The following is a 19,410-nucleotide window of genomic DNA, read 5'->3' on the forward strand; positions in this document are numbered from 1 at the left end:
GTAGTTGTCTAAATGAAGCTTTCAGGAAAGAATATAACGCTATCATGAGCTCTTTTCCTTGAATATTTTGGTAGGCTATTCTGGTTTTAAAAAAATCCAAGTAGGATTTCCTTGTAGCCATTGAATAAAGATTGAAGAGTTACTCTTTTTTTTACCAGAGGAAGCAAAATAGTAAAACAGAAATTTCCATTAGGTTCTGCTGTTTGTTTTAAAGGGACACTGCCTAATCCAAAAATGAGGATCCCTGTCTGCTTGGGGATTGACTTCAATGTGACCTGTGAGATGGTGCTGCTGACAAATCTGCAGGGACTGTTTGCACCTGCTCTGTTTTTGTTGCCTCCACATTTTTCTTGTTTGCATCTCTGTGAGAGGGAGGTTGACCTTGGTGACGTGGCTGGTGTTCCAGTGACCCTGGGAGGGAGAGCACTGAGAAGGCAGAAGCAAGCCCTTGTGCACAGACTCTCATGGTTCCTCCCCATGCGAGCTGGGGTCACAGGTGTCTGCCAGTGAAAGCAGGAGTAATTTTTGCTTCCTCACTGTCAGCCTGAAGTCATTCCCCAGACCTGGAGGAAATGAAGAAAGAGGAGCCAATGACTAAGAGCTCCATAAAGTCTAAGGATGTTGAGTCGATCCAGAGAAAATGCAGCCCAGTGGTAGTGGCATGTTCAGAGGATAGCAAGCTTCATTCAGGCCTGGGGTTCATCAGGCCAATATACAGGTCCATCCAAGAGAGGTTGAACCCCTGCAGGAGACATTCATGAAGGGAGTGAGCAGCCCTCTGGCCGTCAAGGCGACTAGCAGCCTGCAAACAGAAGCATTTGATTTATTGGCACTTTTAATGCAGGAGCAGGGGAAAGTGATAGTAGTGCAAAGTGTGTGAGACCTGAAACTCATCCTCTCCATCCATACTGCCTGCAGAGATGCTTCACCTGAGGTGGCCTAGCTCCAATTACCCACTAGCCTCAAGCTGTGTATGGGAAACCACATCCTATCTCATTGTTGAGATGAGATGAAGGCTTCAGGATGTCAGGGCACAGGGAGGGGAGGAGTCAATGCACTGAGCTGCAACCTATGAACTCCTTGGGGCAGGAACTGCCTGTTTTGGTGTGTATATGTATGTATACAGTGCTTCACAGAATGGGGCCCCAGTCCCTAATTGAGGCTTCTATTGGTACTGCAAGCCTTTGAAACTTCAACATTCTGTTGGAGTAAGTATTGGGCTGGGAAAACTGGGCTGGAACATTCTGTGTTGATCGTTTCTGTGCATGATTGTAAGGTGAATCAGGGTGGAGAAATGACTGCAAATGGGTCAGTTCTGACATATATAGTACGTATTTCTTTAGCTCTTTCTAGTTCTCATGATAGTAGTGATCTGGGCTATCTTTTTGTACATCTGTTCATCTAGCAGTTCAAGCAATCAACCAGAAGTGTAAGTCTCACAGGGTTATAAAAATGATGTGGGCCTTTCCAGCTAAGGTGTTTACATTGAACAGTTATTGTTTTTGGCTAGACAAATGCCTGAGGTTGACAGGAGCATTGCCTCTGCTTTATAGCATTTACAGGTGGTCAGATTTCAGACCCTGACATCAGAAGCCATCCTCAAGCCATTGGTCATGATACAGTCCTTCTGGATCCTTGGAGCTGAGAAGCTTGTAGGTTGCTCAAAAATCAGTAGCAACAGGGATATGGGGAAACCACTATGACCCATTCCCAAGGATTAGTAAGCAGAGTTCATTGTGATGCTAGTGAAGCAAAGGCTCACCTCCTCTATGATTTGAGTTGATTGGTGGGTACTTCATCCTATCACCCTTTTAGATGAATACCCAGGTTTATTTAGGGAGGATGATAATTGCTAATTGGGCAATCAGGACAAATATTTTTGTAATGACATTTATTCTTGATTAAATAGAGTTTGGCTATGCAGCATGATTCGGTGGGAAACAATCAAGCCTTATGCTCCTGATTGGGTGGTAGGGAAGCCTTTCTGGTAGAAGACTCCTTTGCCAAAACTTTTGCACAGGTGTGCAAAGGATGGTAAAAAGCAAGACCTAAGGTGTGGAAGGAGGGCCTTATTTCCATATAGAGGTATAGGCCTCCCTTGCACCTCAAAACACAAGAGAACATGTTCCTCAACTATATTTGTGTGATTTGGGAGTTGTAGTTTTGGGGGAGGATTGCATTTCCTCAGGATGCAGAGTGCATGGTGTGTTGCCTCCAACTTTGATTATTTACTATTGCAGGGACTATTGGCTGTTGGATAATACTACAGTGTGAGTTATTGTATTTCAATAAAGTTGTGGCCTTGGCCTTTAATCCAGTTACCAGAGAGAGATGGTTTTTTTTCTTCATTAACCAGAGTGACATCTGCAATGTAACAAATGTTTAAAGTTTTGTTTTCTTGAGACACATAAGGACTTTATCCTAACGTAGTGCTTCTTTAAAAAAGACTTCTTCCACTGTCTAGCAATTTGTAACACAAACAAATACAGTGCTTGCCGTAGGCCCTACCTATAAACACGTCTCTGTATTCATTCCTAATGGTGTCTCTACATTTAAAGAAAGTATTATACTTTTGGCCTAAAGGAACTGACAGTTTCCTTTTCGAAGTAAAATTTGTGTAAAGGAAATGGGCAACAGTTCTCAAAAGAGAAAATGTGATTTTGTTCAGTAAATAGGGATACATTTGATCTCATAGTTGCTCTGTTGGGGTAAACCTAATAAAACTAACCGTTGAAGTTTATTTCCCGAACTAACAGAAAAAAAAATGGTAATGCTTAATTTAATGGTATATTAATACTGAGCTACAATAGAAATTCCAGGGAAAGACACACAATATTTGTGTTCAGAATTAATTTGTTATAATCAGTAACATTAACATTATCTTAAATGTAATAACAGTAGCATCAGCAAATACAGAGCTAAATTGGGTTAGCCCTTCCACATTTCTTCAGTGGTGTAAAGGGGGTAAGGATTTGCATTGAAAGGGATACCCAAATTGTGGCTACCGTACTTAGGAGAGCACAAAGATGAAGGGCAATAGGCAGCCCACACTCCAAGGAGTAAATGGGTAAGAGAGCAGAGGGAAGGATGGGGGCATAGGCAGAACCATGGCTGTGCTTTCCATCTGCTGGCAAGCAGAGGAAGTTGGCTTCCTGGTGGAACAGGGGAAAAGAGGAAATAAGAGTGTACTGCATTCTAGAAAGGGGTCCTGCAGATTACTCTTCACCTACCGGTGCAACCACAGAGCCCTGGGGACATTCTCTTTGAGGCACACTTTACAGTGCTTCTAATAGGTCAGTGCACCTACACATCACTGTTTGCTATGTACTACATTCAAATAGTATGATCTATCTCACAGTGAGTACACTAGTTTTCAAAATCCAATGGAGTAATCATTTGTGAACAAACAGAACATTAGTAAATGGAAACTTGTGTCCATAGTAGATCTGAATTTTGTAATAGGCAATTAAACAGATAACACAGCAAAGTTCTCCAATCTAACTTAATGTGAAGGTGTTACACAACAATGTGTATCATTATAAATCCAGGTGAGTCATTTGTAGCTAATTGTTAATAAATACTAAATTGTAACAAAGAATTTATCGTCCTGAATCACCTGCAAACAGTGAATCCCACCCTCCCCAAATGTATTAACTATTCAAAATTATTCATCAGCTAATTTATGGAAATAATTCCTGGTTTCTAGCTGAGTTGGGAGGAGCTAGTTGGGAGTAATTGGTATTTGAAGTTTGAACAGTGTTGGTTGAATGGATGTAACTCTTAGAAGTAGATATCCTAAGTACTTGTGATTACAAATTCTGCAATATTCAGCAAAACTCAATTTCCTCAAACATTCCTGTTAGAAAACAAGTTTGCTACAATATTTGCTGAGACATATCACATTAGGGTGTGAATATAATTGAACTTGTTTAAAAACTCAAATGTCCATTCACTGAAAACTTTCTGCATTTTGGAAAAGCAAATATATGGAAGATGAATGGCAGTGTATGGAGAAGCAGTCTTTAAGTATAGACATTATATACTTGGACACTTTCCCCAATGCGTTGCTTTACCACACAGCTATGTGTGTCTTGTCCATCTTTTTTTCCTCTTGAATAAACCACTATAAACTGTTTATTTCCTCCCCTCAGTATATGAACGATTCCCATTGACACTAATGGGAATCACTGATTCCTTGTGCTGGGGAAATATGACCTCTTTTGTGAAATTCACTTCATCTGCATAATGGCAGAGTAATTGGCAAGGCCAAAAATCCACTATTGCAACCCAGGGCCTAGACACAGGGACTGTATGTAACCACTATTCTTTGCAACCACCCTTGCGGCTAGATGGCCTTATTTGCCTGTCTCCAGCCTACCTTTCTGTCATTCTTTGTGCTGTTTTATATGGAAGTAAGGAGGTTGGAACCGCAGGAGGTTTGAAATCTGCTTTCCACAACCATATTGCATGCAACTTGGCCATTCACCAGGCTGTAGGCTTAAGGCTCAGTTTCATCCCTTGTGAACAAACGGAAAAAAGACTACTATCTTGAGCTTGAGTTCTTGAGCTTCCTTGTATCTAACTCAAAGTTTGACATGGAATAGATGGATTATGTTCCACACCTAAGTCTTAAAGTAGGATTTCTCTTCAAGGCTCTATGCAATACATCAACTAGCATTTAGTGATCCTCTTTCGGGAGGTGAATGGGACTGGTTGCCTGATTCTGTTTTGATTTAAATCAACATAACTGATGAATAACAGCAGTGAAGCCAATAAGTCCTGATTCTCATTTACACCAGGACCCCTCAACAGTGCTCTAAATGTAAAATTACATTTACACACACTTTAAACTCTCTTCACACTGCTAGAGTGGCATAAAGGGGCCTTAGGGTAAATGAGAACACGGCTTGATATCATTTACACAGGTATAACATTAGTGGTGTGAAAGGGCTGGGTTTTCTCTTGCAGTGCGCCCTTTCCTTGTTGCAAGAGTATGCCCTGACACAAATAGCTAAAGCTAAAGCTGCAGCTCTCTTGGCCTACAATAATAGCAACAGCATTCTAAAAAGATTGAGGTATGTTTCCTACTCTGCACTGTGGGCCTGATCTAGTCTTACTTACATTGGTGTGAACTGGGGGAAAATGCCACTGAAGAAAAAAGTATTTGCATTTTTGTATTTCATTAAGCAGGTGGGAAAATAGTCATCACTATTGAATTGTGACCCTACACAAGGTACGATTTGTCTACAAATAATATAACTACCTTCATACTATTCTACATGTATCACACAGTCATCAGATTAGCTAAGCATTGTGGGGGAAATCCTGCTTCCTCTGCATGCAGAGGCCCAATGTAGAGTAGAACCATGGAGTCTCCAATGAGCAAGGGGGACTCTATGAAACAGGGTGGGAGGGTAACTGTTGTGTGGAACATAGCCAAGCCTTGAGGGGATTCCCTGCATACTGTCACCAACAGGAGTTTGGAGAACCCAAGTCTGCACACCCCCAGTCCTATCCACCCCATGGTGGTAGTAGGAAACCAGAGGGCTCCTTTAGCCATTAAGCTGGAGGTCTGATTTCAGAGCAGCTCTGTTCTGGGAAGATCTCTCATGATGTGTGTTGTTGCTGGGCCAGGTTATTTGGTCTGGGTGTCTTAGAGGTCACGGGTCTTGAACCCTGGGCCACAGGGCACTTCGGAGCTAGCAGGTTCCAAGTTGCCACCCAGTGACCTGCTAACTATTATCAGAATAGGAACTGAACTCAGACAGGACACCCCCCTCTTAGGTGCTGACTGGCAGAATGCTGGGGGTCCTAGTTCACAGCTCATCTTTAGATCTAGTACAGGAACAGGAAGTTATTTATGCAACTGGTATCCATCTTGCTCTGGACTGTGTGCTTTGTGCGTCCTGCTCCCCTGGCTTGACTTCCTGGTATACTGACGTGGCCTGACTGGTTATTGACCTGTGGTTTTGCTCTCACGTTTGTCTCCTGTTCTGATCTCCTGGTAACCTGATCTTGCCTTCTGTCTGACACTCATATATCAGTTTTCCCTCTGGCCTGGCTTGAACTCTAACCTCTTGGTATCCATAGGCACCAACTCTGTGGGTGCTCCAGGGTGGAGCACCCATGGGAAAAAATGGTGGGTGCTTAGCACCCACTGGCAGTCCCCTTATCAGAACCTCCCTCTCCCCCCAGTGCCTCCTGCCCACTGGCGGGCCTCACCGATCAGTGCCTCCTGCCTGCCTCAGATCAGTTGTTTCGCAGCATCAGGAGGTGGTGGGGGATAGCGGAGAGGAGTGAGGCCCAGCGCACTCAGGGGAGGGGGTGGAACTGGGCACGGAAGAGGTGGGATGGGGCAGGAAGAGGTGGGGAAGAGATGGGGTGGAGCTGGGGTTGGAAGAAGCAGGGCGGGGGCAAGGCATTGGGGGAAGGGGTGGAGTGGGGGCAGGGTCTGGGCAGAGCCAGGGGGAGCACCCCCTGGCAGATTAGAAACTCTGAGCTTATGCTGGTATCTGACTTCTAGGTCAGACTGCCCATGTCCTAGTCGTGACAGGGTGCAAGGGAGCATATACTGGCTTATGAGAGTGTGAGAGTTATAAAAATGCCTTTTGGACTGAATTTTAAAAATGTTTGCTGCTAGGTATAGTCTGCATCTCTAGTTTACTACATTTATGAGATTTTGGAAAGATTAAATATAGCTCACAACTACTGAATCATAGAAGTCAGAGAATGAAAAGACCTATTAGATCATCCAATCTCTCTGCCAATGCACAATAGTTCCGTACAGTATCTTTTCTAGTGTTTTATAAGTCTTCAGAAATGGGGTGTCCCCCACTTTCCTTGGGATACTGTTCCACAGCCTACAGCATCTCACTGTCAGGAATATTTTGATGACACTCAACTTGTATTTTCGTTCCTTAATTTCATTTTTCCTCCAAAAGTCATGCAATATTTCCTCTCCACCCTTGGAGCTTACCCTCTCCAAATTTTTGTAGGCCATCATTGTGCTCCACCTGCCCCATGTTACTACTGACATAACCAAGCTGTACATATGTAGCTCTCTTAATCTTTCCTTGCAAGTCAGTTCTTCCACCAATCCCCTGATGCAGCCCCAATGTACTACTGGCTTGCTTTATGGGCTGGTGCAGAAGGAATGGAGCATGACTATCCTCTTCCTTATCCCTTCCCATCTGCTTTGGGGTGCTATTGCCCCCCAGTATTCTACTAAGAGTCTGGGGACTACAAATGGTTCTTGTGCATGCTGTAAAAAGGGGTGTGTGTGTGTGTTTATCTTCCTTATGCACCTACCGCAGTCCAGTCCTAACAGTCTAAAACCAAGTCCTGTCCTTCCTTGCTGAGAAAGAGTTCAGTCTTGGCAGATGTGTTGTTAAAAAATCAGTATGACCAATGTGACCCATCTGCTAACTAGCTGAGCATTACTGTTTATAGTAGGCAGTTATTTGAAATAGACCGTACAAGATTGATCAAAGGAAGCCTGAGGTGGTGCCATAAGATCACTTGGTGCTTTCTGGTCTAAAGAGCTGGGTTTTCGACCCCCAAATTTTATTTGTGGAATGCCTATGAAACAAATACCCATGGACCTTATATAAATATGGTAACAAGAGGGCTAAATAAGACCCTGAGACACTGGCTTAAGGATAGTTTGCCAAAATGAAACAAAATAAGGTAATGTTCTACATTGTTCTGTCATGCACATACGAAGTAAAGCATCTTGGAGCTGTGCAGCGAAGCCCTAATCCTGCAGTGAGGTACATGCAGCCTGTGCGTAGCCTGAGTGAAGTCAGTAGGGCTCTGTGCTGTGGCCTGTATCCCATTGCACAATCATGGTCTTCGAAATGAAGTATTTTACTCAGAATCCTAAGGGGTTAGTGCCAATGTCTATTACCAGAATTTGACATGTCTTATAATACTGTTGTGACATTTCACACTTTTCATAGTGTCTTCTACAGAAAAATCTCAAAGTGCTCAATAATGTTATGATTTGAGGAATATTGTCATGATTTTAAATCCATAACTTAAAAAATAATCTACTATTAAAACATTTTTAAAAGCCATGTATTTTTTGTAGGACCTAAGAAATCTTCATGAGCACCTGCTTACATATCTTGGTTTCCACTGTCATCAGTGATATAGGTAGGCACAAGGGAGAACAGAGTGTTGACTCTGATACTGACATGGATAACTGGTAGAATTTTACCATTGTCAGCCAGTTTGTGGATACCATATCAAGAGAAGTTCCTAGAGTTCTTCACCTTGCAGAAAATAGAAGCAGAATGGCTACAGGTGTGCTGGGAGAGTGCACAGAGGAATGGAGAATGCTTCAACCAATACTTTGCTTCGCCACCAAACTTGAATGGTCTGACATGTCTATTTCTGTATGTCTAATATCACTGACGATGCTAACACTCAGTCTACCTGTAAGACTTAAGCCACAGGGTTCAGTATCCTCGCTGGATTCTGTGCAAGTATGCAAGTGCAGTGGGAGGGCTTCCTGTGCCTTCTGCCACCCTTTCACACATCATAAAGTGAACAGAACGTGGTCCTGTGTTTCTATATTTTCTCTTTCATGTTGTATATTCACTAACAACTTATTACCTCGTCTGTGCTTACATTATTGATGATTCTTGCACATAAAAAGGTGTTTTAGTAGGATAAGACAGTGGCTTTCAAGCTTTTTTCATTTGCGGACCTTTAAAAAATTTGGCATGGAGGTGCGGGACCTCTTTGGAAATCATAAACCTAGTCTGCGGACCCTGGATTGAAAACCACTGGGATAAGACCTAGACATAGAAGTTGTTAATAAATAAAACAGTGTTACTTTAAGCTACATTCAAAAGAAAAGGGGGAAATCAATATTTGTAAATGGAAGGGGCAAAAATTAGACTCATTTGTAGTTTCAATTTTCAGGGGTGAAAAAGTGACTAAAAAGCATTGAAAACAGCAAAAATACTTAGCATTAAGACATATGATAGAGGAGGAGAAGTGATTCATAAAGAAAGAGGTAGGTGGTTTTTTGGGGTTTTTTTTTAACATATCTGAAGTAGAGAAATGTGGCACACAGGTTGAGTTAAATACTTCTAAATGTTTTTAGATATTTCATAATGGTTTTACTTGGAAAAACATTGGATTTTTATGGATAAAGATAGTAAAATGTGAGAGAGATATTAGAGAAGTCAGGATGGGTATGTTACATACGTGCATTTTCTCTTTTAAAAAAAAAGTTTTCAGCCACAGTTTGAAGATTGTCACTCTGTTTTAGTGTGACCTTCCCCAGACCAAATACACGTATTATGAAGCATTGAACACTTTCTGTTGAAGTTTTGCAAAACTCTGACTCTACTTTAACCATGAATAACTGATAAGAGTACACTTATTCAGATAATTTCATGTATAGTATGTAAAAAGTTCTTAAATGATTATCTGGGATGTGATAGAAGCTTCGTGCATTAAACAGTGCGTCATATTTGTCCTGTTAAACAATTTAGCCTGGTGAACTATTGGAAAGCAGGCTCACTCATTTTTCTTATTAATATATGTGATGGAACTGTCTTAAGTGAGTATCTGATGAGGATAATCAGTCTTCTGAATGAATGAATTTACTTTTGAAAAATGTTGTGTGTTCAAGAGGTTTGTTCTGTGCCATGTTAACTTTATGGGTTAAATGGATTTCCTAGAACGTGAGCCAGTTGCTGTTAGATGAAACATATTTCTCTATTTTGGAAAGTTCCAAATGATGGTGGTGTTGGGAAAACCATGGATAAAGAACATCGTGAATATAACTGAAATCTGAATGGTTGAATTAGTCATTAGGCTATTTCCTTTATAATTAAATACATCTATTTCCTTTTGGGAAATATTTCTGTTCATTGTGTCAAGGAAGAATACAGTGGGCCTGATTTTCTGTTGCTCTGCACCTTGTTAGTCACATCACCCACACAAAATGAGTACAGAATGCATGTAAAATGCTGTAAAATTAAAAGGGTGGCATTTTACACTCACTTTGCACTGGTGTAAATGGCTGCACAAGGTGTAGGGCAATGCAGAATTAGGCCCCATTTTTTTTCATTTGTTTGCAACTTAACCAACTATACCAGAAAAATATATTATATATGGGACAAATTATCTTCTAGCTTGCACTTATGAAGTCCCAGTGAAGGCAATTGGGTGTAACTCTCGACACTCCAAGGAAGCAGATGGGCTGATGCCAGTAGTGTCTCAATGGTGGTTTGAATATGGCTCCATGAAATTAACTTCTGCCTCAGCTTGTACATAGAATAAACTGTTTCACATGTACCCAGCACTACACTTCCATAATCTGGTAATTGCTTGTTTATTCCAGTCCCTGGAAGGTCTCTTTATCTGTGAACTTTTGTGCTCTGCAGTATTAGTTTGTCTAAGGCTGTAAAATTAAAAGTTACTTAAGGATTTTATTGAGCTAAAGCAATTGTATTTTTCAGTCATTGAGGATTTGTTTACATTGCAGTGATTCAACCCCACCCAGTTGTAAGGACAGCCCAAGCTGTTATCACACAATAGGACTTGGTGTTTGACCATAACTGCATGTCTCAGTCAACAGGCAATCAGCATTTTAATTAGTGATTAAAGGAAAGTCATTGTACTCTAGCTGCTTTATCACAATGGCCTAATAATTTTGTGTTGAATAAATAGATAATGTAAAAGAGAAACCTCCCCTCATAATGTTGTTGTCATTAAGGGCTCTTTTAACTCATTTGCGTATGTATTAAAACACACATGACATACTAGAATAGAGGTAATTATAATTACTACAGTTTTTTTGTCAGATTAGCTGACATTTTTCTATTGTAAACCTTTTCCCTTATAATGCCACTCCAGAGTGCATGGAGTATTTAAAAGTTCAGATAAATGTAAGTACTGGTGGCTCTGTGTTTCACTAAGGTGTATGGATGTGAATGATGGATTTGCTGTGTGCATCACTGGAATTACGTAACTGGCATCATGACTGTGATGTACTGTGTAATTGGTGCAAGCCCTTTCGTAGCATTCCAAGACTGAAATCAATATTTATTTGGATTGCAACAAATGTAATAAACTGGATCCCTATTGTAAGCACTACTGTAGCTCCACTTTTAGTTCTGTTTTGTAAAAGATCATTTAGAAGTGACAAACACACATTTTGGGGCATTAAAGTATTGTTTCAAAGCATACACACAAGGTCTTGAAAACCACCCAGTTTGAAGTCCTGAGTGTATAGGATTAATGTTCAGATTTCACTGCATTTAACTTTTTGTGCACATCTGAGTCATCCTATCAGTCTTTACAAAAATAAATGTTATAAAGTTATCTATAAATGTGTATGTTTACTATTACAAATGCTATTTATTTGCATATTATACAGAAAAGAAATGTATGATATCAAACATAGGAATGCTTTAAACTTCACTAATGTTGAATGGTGGTGACTAACAATCTAAATGTTTGTTGTTTCACTGTGTAGCTAAATAAGAAAATGTCAGATTTTTATGTACCAAAAAGATAATGTCTTTCTCATCCATATAAAGGTTAATATAAAACAGTAAACAGTTTAATACAAAAGCAGTAGAAAAATTTACAGTATTAACATACCTTTAATGTCCAAGACATCTCAGTGTGCTTTGGAAAAAATGTAACGGCTATAGAAATTAAATTCAGCTTTAAAATGTCCAGCGGAAGTGTTTCTAATATTCCCAATTTTGAAGCTGTTGTGCATAGTTGTAAACATGAACATTTTCGAAGGGACAGCTTTAGGCACTATGCAGAGGATTTCGGTGCCCAGGTTTGGTTATTCAGAAAAGACAGGAAATACTGAGAGTGGTGGTTTTCTTGCCCAAATTGTCAAGGTGCTAAGGCTCAGCTTGGTCCTAGGTCACTGCAGTTGTCAAAACCTCATTGCTTTGTGATGTGCTCTCAAAATGCTGCTGTTATCCCTGTTTCTGTGTGTTACTTGTCCACTCTATGTTTACTGAAGACACTTCAGTAATCCTCTCTTGGGAGATCTGTGGCCTGGTGGGATCATAAAGCAACATCACCTGCACCTGAATCAATAGAAAAACCTCAGAAATAGATGAGGGGGAAATCTGTCACTAGTTTTTAAAATTCATATAAAAATAATTTTGAACATTGTGTGCTTGAAAGCTAGTATTTTATGGTGCCAAAGTTGCCCAAGCTCACAATGCTTGGTAGGATTTTCAGAAGTGCCCGCACACATTTCTTGGGTGCTAAAGGCAAAGAGAAAAAGCAGCATTTGATCTGAAGACTGGATGCTTAGTGGTGAGTAGTATGAAAACAGTCTATTTCTGAACAGCATTGGACAGTGATCCAACCCAAAAATGTTGGGTAGGAGCAGAGTATAGGGGAGGGGGTAAAAGGAAACCCAGCTACACAGACCCAGAAGTGTTAGCTGTAATTTTCTGACCCTCAAAAGACTTTATCTATTGGGAAGAACATGTAACGTTGTGTCAGTACAGAGGGAGCCTGTCCTGAGCCCCTATATTTAGGTTGCCTAATGCTTTCCATTGTAACATGCAACCTTAATTGTGCATATGCATTATGATATGGTATGATCTTTATTACTGATCACACACCGTTATTTCCACAGGACCCTTGCCTCACTCAGTGCATAGGATGGACACACAAGGGGGCAAAATTAAAGTTGCATAGGCAGCCATAAATCTGGCATTTTGGAACTTCTTAGTGCTTGACTTTGCAAACCGAATAACATTTTAAAGATTGTTCTCACTAAATATATATTTTAAAAACTATGCCTGGGAAGCAGAATAATGTGGACCAAGGGTTACAGACTATGGGATTGTAATTCCTACTTTTTCGCATGTGTGCATCTCCCACTATTAATTAGACCCCCTACAATTGCAATGTCCAAGTAAATATTAGGACTGTCTGTGAACCAGTCCAGTAGCTTTATTACTGTTGAAATATTGCATCCATTATAACTAAATCTGACCATATCCATTCTCTTGGCAATCTATCAGCAACATATTTAGTGATCAGTACCTCATGTAGCAATGAGTTACCACTATCCAGTCTGGAAAATATAAGAATACGTATCAGAATGTTTAGATCTAAATATTGATTGGGTCTTTTGAGCATCTCCGCTTTTCAGCCACAGATTTCAGCTCACTCATGAAAGTGTGTTCACCTTAACCCTAACTTTGCAACTTCTCCAGATCTTCCTTTTATTCTGAGACAGAGCTGACAAAATGTTCAGCGTGAGTGCAGATACCAAAGAACTTAACAACTCTTTTTTCTCTTGTCTTTTGTGTTGTCAGTTTCAAATATGGCTACCAGTACATTGCACATCTCATCTATATCAAAGCTATACAGCATCTTTGACAAGAAGCAATCTGGTGGCTTTCAGAAAGAAATCTGCCTGTGGTAGCTGTTTGCGATATAAATATTACAAGGTCAAAAACATTTTTGGGACAGTGAGAGGCAATGTTAATGTTACTCTTGAATTCAAAGCTGACCTGCGACACCACTTTGGGAAAATATATCTCTTCTCATTGGGAGATGCAATCTAATTTCCATATTTCTCCACTGTATCTTATTTCACAATTTGACTTCAAGTTAGATGTACTCTTTTAGATTTCTGTGGTATTGCTACTTTCCTCTGCTGGATATATTAGTTTTATCATTTGTTACATTATGAAATATGATATAATTGTTTTTAGAACAATTATGCTGTGAGACTGGATGAGTTTTTTTCTGCTTTTAGAGTGACAGGTGTGTTGTTTAAAGTACATTTAATGAGAAGATGCTTAACTAAAAGGGTGCAATTTTTCCTACCATACTGCACCATTTTTTATATTGGCAGATCCCTAATTTTTGGAGTAAAAAGATTGTAAAGTAAAATAAAAAATATTTTAAATGCTGGATAAAAAGCTGAATAAATACTTGAAAACTTTAATACATTCATATTTGATATCCCATTTATCTCATTTCTTCTCATTCAGCAAAGAATAAATACAGGACAAAAAAACCTCTTCTCATGAATGATATTCTTTGGGTTAATAGAAGATTGTATGCCAAAATATTATACTTTCCACATTAATGAATGAAATTGGTGTAGATGAAGATTTTTCTATATGTTGTATTATTTTCTGTAAAATTTTAATTCATGTGGTGTTTAGCCATCACATTTCTTTAACTTGTCTTAATTGGACACATACTCTCTTATATCTTGCAAAAAATTAGACCTATGGGCTTTTGTTGTTTCCTCATTCTTGTTCTGGTCTTCTGTAATACTGTTCCTCATGTTGTGTGTTCTAGTAGAGATTAATCCTCTGTAGCTACATGCCAATCCCTCTTGAAGAACCTGCCAGCTTGGGAATGGGGGTGTTCAATGTGATGTGGTTCACCCTACTTAATTCACGGTAAGTTCTGAGTCTGATTTCTGTCTCAAACTTGGCCCACCCTAGTTGGCAGTGGGTTAGGTTGCTGCCAAACAGCTGGATCAGGTTAGGTCTAGATGTGGCAGTTTTACTTCTCTTGGTGTCTGAGCCTGTTTCTTTGGCTGTTCTCATCTCCTTAATTTAGTTCATATTATGGCAACATAGGAGGGTAAATTTTTATGAAAGAGTCAGTTAATAGAGTAAAACATTTGAGGTAGCATCTAAATGGAGCAGAAATCACACCATAAACAATTTTGGAACTTGTTTTTTCAAATGTTTCTTATGGGCAGTAATTGGTATACAGCATAAGGTTGCAAGACAATAAAGACACATTTTTATACATCACATTTGTGAAAATCTGTACATACTAGTTCCTCAGATTGTGCAAATTCAAAGATTATATGATGGGTTTTTTTTTCTTCCTGGCTAGCAATGTGGTGCAGGTTCTGCTTGGTCACAAGGGGTTATTCTCCACAATACATGTTCCCTGCAATTAGTGAACATATTTTTTCCCCACACTAAGCTAGTTTTTGACGATGTTAATTTACTAGTGAGAGCTGATCTATAACTAGCAAGATATATGTATATTAAAAACAGTGATACCAGTATCTTTCTGAACACTTACATCATACATTCCTTACAAGGCCTGTGATTATTGTGGTAGCATCAGAGGCCCCAGTCACGACTGAGGCCCCATTGCATTAGACATATATAAACACATAGGAAGTCTCTTTCCTGAGGAGCTTAAAATATAAGGAAAGGGTTTTGATGCCAATCAAAACCTTATATTAGAACACACAATGCTGAATCTTAGTAAAGAGCTAACACAAATGAGTCTCACTACTGAAAGGTTACAACATTAAAAAAAATGACATTTTAGTAAAAACATAAACAATTTAGTATCTTTCACATCAGTATTTTATTTCCTGATGTAGTTATCTGGTCAGCTGTGCTACACTACATCTTATCGTTTTATCTCTGTTTTCTACAAAAGGGAACTGCTGATCTTACATTCCAATAAATGTATATTTTAGGTCTATAATTAGCTCATAGTTTTGCCACCAAAAGCAAAGAAACTTCAGTACCCTCAGTGTGAAATTCTCTTTTGTGTTGTTAGTTCCCTCCTCCCGGCTTGGGTTGAGCTGAAGTCTGGGAGAAACAGGATTTTCCTCTGTTTAAATTGTAAATCTGTCATAGCTCTCGCTTCTCTCTTAAAATGCATTTGTGATCCCTTAAATCCAACTATGTCACTATTAAAGTGCCTTCACTCAGTTTTCTTGACCTACTGTGAATCCAGTAATATCTTCTGACATATACTGTACAAGAACTTCTTCGAACTTTATTTTCAGGAGATGTGCATTACCTTTTTTCTACACAACTCTTAGTATGTTTGGAACCCTGTTTAATTCTCTAGTTTTTCATTTATCTGTCCATAAGCAGGTAACTTTTCATGAGCAAGGATAACACTTGCAAGGATAACACTTCCAGTATTTCTTAATTATTATTGTTTTGTAAGCTATCAGTCCACATTGTTTTTGGCAGATAATATTGCAAACTTTCCTTCTATTGAAGTTAAGTTTTGTAGTGTCATAAACTTAGGGCTTATCTGTATGGAAGCTGGAACCAAAATATCTAAATGGTTTGTAATTCACTCCTTTAGTTATTTTGGTGCAAGTCTGTGTGGGACACACTTATTTTAGAATAAGAGTGCCCTAATTGAACATAACTTAAGTTGATTTTTTTTTTTACCAACAGTTTATTTCTGTTTCAGTTTCTATGTAACAAGCCTTTAGTTCTTCTAGGAATTCTTCAGTCAATATATCTTTCCTGCTTGCCAGTGCATAATGTCATCTGAGTTCCAAGGTGCAGGTCTTTGTGGGTAAGTGAGTGATTCCATTTGAGTCAGTTTTACTTTTTTTAATATTGTGCTGTGAGGTAATATTTTTATTCAGTTAGTCAGTGCTTTATATTCCTCTCTCTGATCAGGACAGGCAGATCACATGGGAGATCAGTAAAATGCTGTAGTAAAGGTATGAAAATGGTGCAACTATGGATAAATGAAAAAGTTGTGATCTACACATTGAGTACAACAGCTGAGGTTCAGTTGATAGTCATTTTGGCAGTATACAGGGTTTATATAGTTCACATCTTAGACATCTTTCCTATCATTTTTACATTACATGTATTAGTCAAATTACAACTTTGCTGTATGCTTCCTTAAAGTAGTATCCTAGCTTATGCCAACTCTTCCTCCAATTCAAGTGGTCTTAACTGTTTTTGTGAGCTATATTGCTCTTCATATCTGCTTGATAAATGCAAGTCTAAAATTTTGTTTGTATTGCAGCTTAAAATATGCATACTGTAAAGCTGTTCAGAAGTAAGGAGTTGAACCTGCACTTTGGGTTTCAGCCATTCAACCAAAGACAGAAAGATGATTGAATTCAGTCTTAAATTTCATAGAACTACATTTAATAGTGAGTGCAATCACGCTCTGTGGTGATTGTTTTCAGTGCTGCTTTATTAAGTTGTGTAATGGCAAGAGTTCAAACTCTAGCAATTGTTGAAATGGTAAATTTAGGGAAGGTGTTAGAATTCTTGCTCATAACAAGTAAAAGGGTTTTCAAAGTGCAGAGAGTATTATTTTTACCTTGATGTTCCTTTGGCTTGTGATTCATATTTAAATAATTTGGAAGTTTTAAACTTAATACCCTGCTTTTAAAAAATGTTTTAAAATCTTGTTTTATTCCCCAAAGATTGGTTTTCCGCTGTTGCGATTAGATGATGACAGCTCGCTGGCTTTTAAAATTGATCAGGAAGTATTCTGGCAGTCATTCAGTGTTGTAATAGCACTTTAATGGATATGAGCTATTCACCCAGATCAGACTCAATGTCAAAACAGGCGAAAATACAGCTGTCACTCTGGACAACAGGTTACACATATGCAAGCAGCTCCTAATACATTGTAGAAAGGCAGCCTTGTAATCATGCTTTAAAAGTGTAGGTGTGTTCATGCATATATATTATATATACGCTACAGGTACATGTGTATGTGCTCTATAATATGTATGCGTGTGTATTTATATATGTGTGTATATATATAGTACAGAAAGCGAACTCTCTATATATACATACACACAGGTGCGACAATCTCACCATACAGCATGAGAATTTTGCTGTTTCAGTTGTGTGCAGGGGGATGGCTCTGTTCTTAAAAGTCAAAGTATTTGGACGTGTTTTGAATTCTGATGCACATTTTAAAGAGGGAGTTTTTAATGTAAATAAGGCTCAGGGCTGGATCTTCTTTTGGTATGTACATTTTTGTAGTTCCTCTGCCGTGGTGACTGAGAAATTAAAAAAAATCATTGAGTTTTGCCTGGTGTACTAAAAACCCCTTTTCCACCACCACCCCACCCAAATAAATAAGTAAATAACTTGTTATGAGCCAAGAATGACAGTCATCCTTGGCATGGAGATAAACTCCATCAGGGATAGAGACATCTTTTTCCTTCTCCCATTCCCCTACTTATTCAAATAATGTTGAATAGATATTAGTATCTCTATGCATCTCAGAGTGTAAGTTCCTTTTTCATTGTTTTTGTTATTCTTCAAGTGCATTTTACAGGACTAGATAAACCTATAATGCTTGGTCTATATTATAGGGAGAGCTGGTGATGACCTGTATATTTTAGTGTGCCTGATACTTTCCATTGTAAGTGGTCTTCCAACCTTATTTTGAGAAGCTCTTTCACCTCCATTGTTTGTAGCAGGCCTGTGAAATTTGACATGGAAAAGCCCTGGAGACAGAGAAGGGCCTTTTCTTCGTCCTATGAATGTTCTTGCCCATGCTCCCTCACTTCTGTTGTTTATTTTTTCCTTTCATTAGCTCCCCTTTTTTTTTTCACTTTCATATCCTGTGTACATTTTCAGTGTTGGTTCCCTTCTTGCTTCTTTCCTGCTTCCCTTCCTCTTCCTTTCCTCGTGTTTGTGTTCTTTTTCTGATGTTTTCAGTCTGTCCCTAAGTCTCCTTTTCTCTCATCTCAGCAACTTCCTCCACCTTCTCATGTTTCCTTTAACCTGTTGCATCTCTCACTACCTCTTTGATATAAGTTAAACCCTCAGTTCCTCCCCTGAAAATTTATTCACCATTTATTCCACTCTCTCTTCTGACATATCCATCCAAACCACTCTCACAGTCAGTTAAGGCTGCCAAGAGAGACACAAGTCTTGTGTGATGTGCATTTTGTAGCCCTGTCACATATTCACACAACTCAGCCAGAAACACATGCACTTTGCTACAGTTCCACCTCTGGGCCACTGAGCACTGCTGTGGCACTGTTGAGCAGGCAGCACAGAACCTCCTCATTCTGCTGTTTTTGCTGGATCCCAGTCAGCAAAGAGCACTTAAGTGGAAGAGGTGGCACCTGCATCACGAGTGTCCTAATGCTTCCTCCCTTCCCCTTAGAGCTATCTGTACCAAGCTCCCTCCAGCAACCACTCCAACATATGGTTGGCCCCAGATAACCAAACCGTCCCCAGGAGCCCCAGCACCACCATCCCAGCTACACACACAGATCCACTCGAGCATCCAGCTACCCCATCCAGCACTGCCAGATCTTGTGCAGCTCCATGCCCTTCCCCCATCTTTGCTTGGCGCAGACTGTGTTGACAGTAAGCTTAAAGTCATATGCAAATTGGCTTATTAAATAATTCGCATAAAAAGTGACACATGGAGCAGCACAGAACTTGACCATTATTGTCGATCACCATTTTTCCTCTCTCTCTGTCTTTTGCGCCCGCTCACACGCATGCGCACACACACACATAGTCACCTCTCTTTCACTCATACTCACCCGCATGTTCAGGCACCTCTCCCGTGCACATGCTCATTCACACTCTGGTTGGGTGGGATCAGTGGAGCTGAAGAATCTGAAGAGGCACTCCCCCCTGGGCACAAGTGGCCTGA

At 39.6% G+C, this 19,410-nt stretch overlaps 1 protein-coding gene across 5 annotated transcripts in view; it reads left to right on the forward strand.

The window, feature by feature from the left end:
* Nucleotides 1-19,410, forward strand: part of NPAS3 (neuronal PAS domain protein 3) — an 852,890-nt gene that overhangs the window by 56,756 nt on the left and 776,724 nt on the right. The gene's annotated exons all lie outside the window — the stretch shown is intronic.

This window comes from Caretta caretta, chromosome 6 (genome assembly GCF_965140235.1).
Source record: "Caretta caretta isolate rCarCar2 chromosome 6, rCarCar1.hap1, whole genome shotgun sequence".
Classification (NCBI taxonomy): Eukaryota; Metazoa; Chordata; order Testudines; family Cheloniidae; genus Caretta; species Caretta caretta.